This window comes from Phaseolus vulgaris, chromosome 10 (assembly GCF_000499845.2).
Source record: "Phaseolus vulgaris cultivar G19833 chromosome 10, P. vulgaris v2.0, whole genome shotgun sequence".
In the NCBI taxonomy this organism is placed as follows: Eukaryota; Viridiplantae; Streptophyta; class Magnoliopsida; order Fabales; family Fabaceae; genus Phaseolus; species Phaseolus vulgaris.
Window position 1 is genome coordinate 29,770,849 of NC_023750.2, and position 6,058 is coordinate 29,776,906.

The 6,058-nt window shown below is 38.0% G+C and overlaps 1 long non-coding RNA gene across 1 annotated transcript; it reads left to right on the top strand.

The window, feature by feature from the left end:
• The first annotated feature begins 4,440 nt into the window (after nt 1-4,440).
• LOC137819396 (uncharacterized) lies at nt 4,441-5,254 on the top strand. The gene is made up of 3 exons (XR_011082284.1): nt 4,441-4,774; nt 4,857-5,117; nt 5,202-5,254. It is a non-coding gene; the product is annotated as an uncharacterized lncRNA (long non-coding RNA).
• Nucleotides 5,255-6,058: the final 804 nt, after the last annotated feature.

Below are 6,058 nucleotides of genomic sequence, written 5' to 3' on the forward strand. Positions count from 1 at the left end.
TGCGGTCTTTACTATGACCGCATTTGTAAATCATTCTGAATTGAATTACAAATGCGGTCTTTAGTATGACCGCATTTGTAAATCAATTCAGAATGATTTACAAATGCGGTCTTACCATAGAACCGCATTTGTAAATCAATTTTACCCTAAAAATTGAAGCGCGCCACTAGTTTTCACTTTCACTTTCGTCTTCTCCGCTCTTCGTTTCAACGTTCTGTTTCAGCTCTCCCTTTGCATTGTAAGTTTCAGCTCTCTTCGCTTCAACGTTTGTTTTCGTTTTCGTTTTTGTCATTGTCATTATTCACTTCCTTGGCATTGTCATTTCGTTTCCTAACTCGTTTTTGTCATATAGGTGGTTACTGTTCTATTGGGTTCGCCGGTTTTTTCTGCTCCGCCACTGCCACTGTCATAGTCGAAAACTTCCGCCACCGCCTGCGCCTTCGTCTTCGTCTTCGTCCTCGTCTTCGTCTTGTGCCTCTGCCACTCCGATCACCATCAACCTAAAGGTTGGTGTTGTATTTAATTTATATTTAATATTTTGAATTTATATTTAATATTTTGAATTTATATTTAATATTTTGAATTGTTATTTTTTTATTATAATATATATTTAATTAATAACTAATACAACTTGGAATTTATAACTAATAACTAATAATTTATATATTTGTGTGTATTTTGAATTTTTGTATTATATAATTTCTATTTTCTTAAATTTATATTATATATTTAGTTAGTTGTTAATTACATTTTAATAAAAGTTTTATGTTATGTTAGTTATTGTTACTTTTAGAATAGAAATATCGTGTTTGGATTGAGTCCAGGGGTGTTCGACCCTCGGCAAATGTGTGAGATTGAATAGAATACTAATTATTAGAAAATCCTAACTATATTCCAGAATATATAATGGATCGAAGTTGGATTAATGTTGTTCGTATAAGTGATGAGTACGAAAGGGGAGTAGAGGAATTTATACAATTTGTAACGCGATTATTAGTGGTCATGATGGAGCAAAGATCAGGTGTCCGTGCGTTAACTGCTTGAATGGAAGGATACTGGATGTGAATATCATGAGGGAACACCTGCTGTGTGATGGGTTTCTTCGATCTTATACAACTTGGACATGGCATGGTGAATTATTAAATTTACCACGTGTTTCCGTAACTGAGGAATATGTGGGTTCTACCATGGATGAAGCAGTACACGATGATGGAGATGATGATCGATTGGAGGACATGATTCGTGATGTGGGAGCTGAGTGTTTCACAAAAGCGCATGGATATGAAAGTATGTCAAAAGATGCAGAAACTCCTTTGTATCCTGGATCAACTAACTTCACACGGTTGTCGGCGGTGTTAAGATTGATGAATTTGAAGGCAATAAACGGATGGACTGATAAAAGCTTCACGGAATTGCTCCAGCTGTTGAAGGATATGCTTCCAGAGGGAAATAGTCTACCTAATCGTAATTACGAGGCCAAAAAGATTCTTTGTCCAATGGGTATGGAGTACAAAAAGATACATGCATGTCCTAATGATTGTATATTATACCGGAAAGATTTTGAATTGTTGAAAAGTTGTCCGAGGTGTGGGTTATCACGTTATAAGTTGAAACAAAAAGATGATGATTCTATTGATGACATGGAAAAGCATGGACCCCCAATGAAGGTTATGTGGTATCTTCCCATCATTCCAAGGATGAAGCGTTTGTTTGCAAACCCAGACGATGCTAAGAATCTTAGATGGCACGCAGATGAGAGGAAATGCGATGGCATGTACCGACATCCAGCTGATTCTATTCAATGGAAGACATTTGATGATGACTTTCCAGAATTTGGTAAAGAATCAAGAAATATCCGACTTGGTTTAGCTACAGACGGAATGAATCCGTTTGGTAATATGAGTACAAATCACAGTTCATGGCCTGTATTACTAGTTATTTACAACTTACCTCCTGGATTGTGCATGAAGCGAAAATACATGATGTTGTCTATGATGATATCCGGTCCGAAACAACCAGGGAATGATATTGATGTTTATCTAAGTCCCCTAATTGAAGATTTGAAGTTAATGTGGGACCAGGGTGTCGAAGTATTTGACGGATTTGCTAATGAAACTTTCAAGCTTCATGCCATGTTATTTTGCACCATCAATGACTTTCCGGCATATGGTAACTTATCAGGTTATAGGGTTAAGGGTCACAAAGCGTGTCCAATATGCGAAGAAGACACTGATTCTCAACAATTGAAACATGGAAGGAAAACAGTATATCTTCGGCATCGGAGGTTTCTTAGAAGTCATCATCCTTACCGGAGGTTGAAAAAAGCCTTTAATGGACACCAAGAGGGTAGTGGTCCACCAACTCCATTAACCGGTGTTGAGGTTTACCAAAAGGTAAATAACATAGACCACACCTTCGGTAAGTCCAAAAAAAAGTCATTTGTGACAAATATTTGGAAGAAGAAATCAATCTTCTTTGATCTTCCGTACTGGTCGAGGTTAGAAGTCAGACATTGTATAGATGTAATGCATGTTGAGAAGAATGTGTGTGATAGCTTAATTGGTACACTTCTTAACATTAACGGGAAGACGAAGGATGGTCTAAATGCTCGTTTAGATTTGATTGAGATGAACATACGTGGCGAGTTGGCACCCATAGAAATGGGTAAGCGTACATATTTGCCCCCAGCCTGTTACACAATGTCAAAAGATGAAAAAATTAGTTTTTGTCAATGTCTAAAGGGTGTGAAAGTGCCACAAGGACATTCCTCAAATGTGAAGAGCCTAGTGTCAATGCAAGATTTGAAGTTAATTGGGTTGAAGTCTCATGATTGTCACATCTTGATGCAACAGTTGTTGCCGGTAGCTATCCGTGGGATCTTACCAAAAAATGTTAGACACACCATAACCCGTTTGTGCTCATTCTTCTCTTCCATCTGTTGTAAAGTCATTGATCCCTCAAAACTAGATGAACTTCAAAATGAAATTGTTGTTATCTTGTGTGAATTGGAAATGTTTTTTCCTCCGTCTTTTTTTGACATCATGGTTCATCTAGTGGTGCATCTGGTAAGAGAGGTTAGATTGTGTGGACCAGTGTACTTAAGATGGATGTATCCTGTTGAGCGGTATATGAAAATTTTGAAAGGTTATGTGAAAAATCATTATCGTCCAGAGGCTTCAATGATTGAAAGGTACATAGCTGAAGAAAGTATTGAATTTTGTTCAGAGTACATGACAAAAGCAAATCCAATAGGTGTTCCAGCTAATTCATGGCACCACAGGCGTTCTACAACTAAATGTTTACGTGGTGTGAATATTGTAAGCAAATCTCGATCAGAAGTCTTGCAAGCACATTTGTACAATTGAATAACACAGATGAAGTTGTACCTTACATAGAAGCTCATAAAGCCATTGTGAAGGCAAATAACCCAAGACAAGTAGAGAAATGGGTCTTGATGGAACATAATAGAACTTTCATGCCTTGGTTTAAAGATGAGGTGTTCAAGGATTCAACGGCATCAGAGACCTTGACTTGGTTGGCTGTTGGATTGAAGTTTGATGTCATCTCATGTACAGCGTACGAAGTGAATAATTGTATATTTTACACGAAGTCCATGGATGAAAAGAGTACAGTTCAAAATTCTGGTGTTACTCTGGAAGCCGAGTCAATGCATTTTTCGACTTCGAAAGATACAAATCCAGTACTTGGATCAATGGCATACTATGGGTTTATAGAAGAGATATGGGAGATTGACTACACTAAGTTTTTCGTTCCAGTTTTCAAGTGTAAATGGGTTGACAATAAAAGTGGGGTTAAAATTGATGAATTAGGATTCACACTAGTGGACTTTCGAAAGATAGGGTATCGAGATGAGCCATTTATAATGGTTCAACAAGCATCTCAGGTTTTCTATGTGAAAGATCCTACGTCAGAACATTGGTATGTCGTTTTACACGGGAAAAAACAAGGGGAAGCCATAGATGATATTGAATATGGCGAAACTCGTTCATTCACACCAATGATAACTAATAAAGATGACGATGTACTTGATGATGTACATGCAACCCGTAAAGACCACAGTGAAGGAATTTACAAATAAACATTCAACCCACATGCAACATGTAAATAAACATTTAGAATTTTTTGTATTATTTTTATATGATTTTAATTCGATTCACATTAACTAATGTTTGTTACCTAATTTTTTTAACAGAGACATGTATGACGACCAGACTCCAAACAGACCTCGATCTGGACGAGGCAATAGAGGACCTACTAGATTGAAGCGTCTTGCATTGAGACGTGCTGCTGGTGAGAAGACACATGTTGACATTGACGTCAACACTGGAGTGGCTTTTGGTCCTAAGGCAGATGAGTTTATGAGCTATCTTGGAGTCGTTTCTCGTGAGAGGCTCTCCATTTTGATTAATTCATGGGATGAGGTTTCAGAGGTTGATCGGAACATGCTATGGGAGGATGTTCTGGTAAGCTTTACATTATTATTGTTATCATATAATGCTTTTTAATATTGATTAATTAATTTTAATTTGATGATGTTATTTTCCAGGCAAACTTTGACATTCCTGATGTGGAACCGCTTCGATCAAAGATATTATCCAATATCGCACTTAAATTTCGTACCTTTAAGTCAAGACTGACTTCGAGATACATTTTTGGCGACCTTAAAGACGAAAATCCATGTTTAAAGTACCAACATATTGATGAAGAGACATGGCGTCTTTTTAGAGAAAGCCGTGAAAATGAGGCTTGGATGGTAAGTGAAGTAACTTTTTTGTTTATATAACATTAATAAGTTTATCTTATTTACTTCAGTTTGTTTATTTCAATTATGACAGGATCGTCGGAAGAAAGCTCAAGAGATAGCTTTGAAGAATCTTACCCCGCACGTTATGTCTCGTTCGGGGTATAGAAAACTTGAGCAAACACTGATGGTGGAAAAGGAGAAATCTCAACAGGGGACGTTGTCTGAGAATGTGGAAACAGGGGTCACTTCTCCTCCATCACCACCTTTTCGCCATGTAAAATGGAAGAGGGCCCGAATTAAGAAGTCGGGTGCACCAAGTTCTGAGCAATCCGGGGTTATAATCGAAAAAATTGTAAGTTATTTTTGTTATTTTCAATTTTTTTAAAGCATTAATTATATTAATGATTGAAAATATGGTTTTTGTGTACTCTTGCAGGATTCCTTGGAATCCGACGGTAAATTTGTTGCTGAAGGTCGTCACGATATCCTAGTTGAAGCAATTGGACGACCTGAACACTCTGGTCGTGTTCGTGCCGCTGGAAAAGGGGTCGGAATTAAACTTTATTTTGGAGTTTCAGAACGACAACCATCCTCCTCAAGAAGAGTAAGTTACGTGAAGAAATAATGGAGGAGATGAGAAAGGAGACTGATTTGATGTGGCTGGAGATTAAAAAGGAGAATGATAGAATGCGACAAGAGTTTCTATCGCAACAAGTTTGTGCTGAGCCGATTGAACCCCTTGTTAGTCCCACTCCCAGGAGCACAAAGGGGAGTTGTGCGACTCCTCCAACATCAGGGGATGATATCAATGGGCAGACAGAGGATTGTGAGCTACTGGTAGTGGGCGGCAAACTTCCTCGGGTGGTGGCACTTGGAAAAGTCTATAAAAACGCCACCACCTTACATAACGTTCCTCTCTCCCCTGATGTGGCGAAGGTAACAGTTGAAAAAGTACGATTTCCTGATGCTCGTGTTCCACTACCTTCAGATGAGGTAACCACTGTGGCCGATGCATTTCAGACATTCGTTGCCTGGCCCAGAGAGCTCATTCGATCTATGCCCGAACCTCATGTAATAATTTCGTTTCATTATATTATTTTTTATTTATATTTATATATTACATATAATTTAATACAAATGTTGTTTATCTTGTAGAAACCTTTTCAGCCACCAAGTCCGAAAAAGAAGCGTGAGGTTCGAGTTGACGATCCTATGGCTTCCCTACGTCTCATTGCTAGTCAGATTGGCAATGATCCTTTTCCAGTTCCGTGGGATAATACATTTTTTCAAATC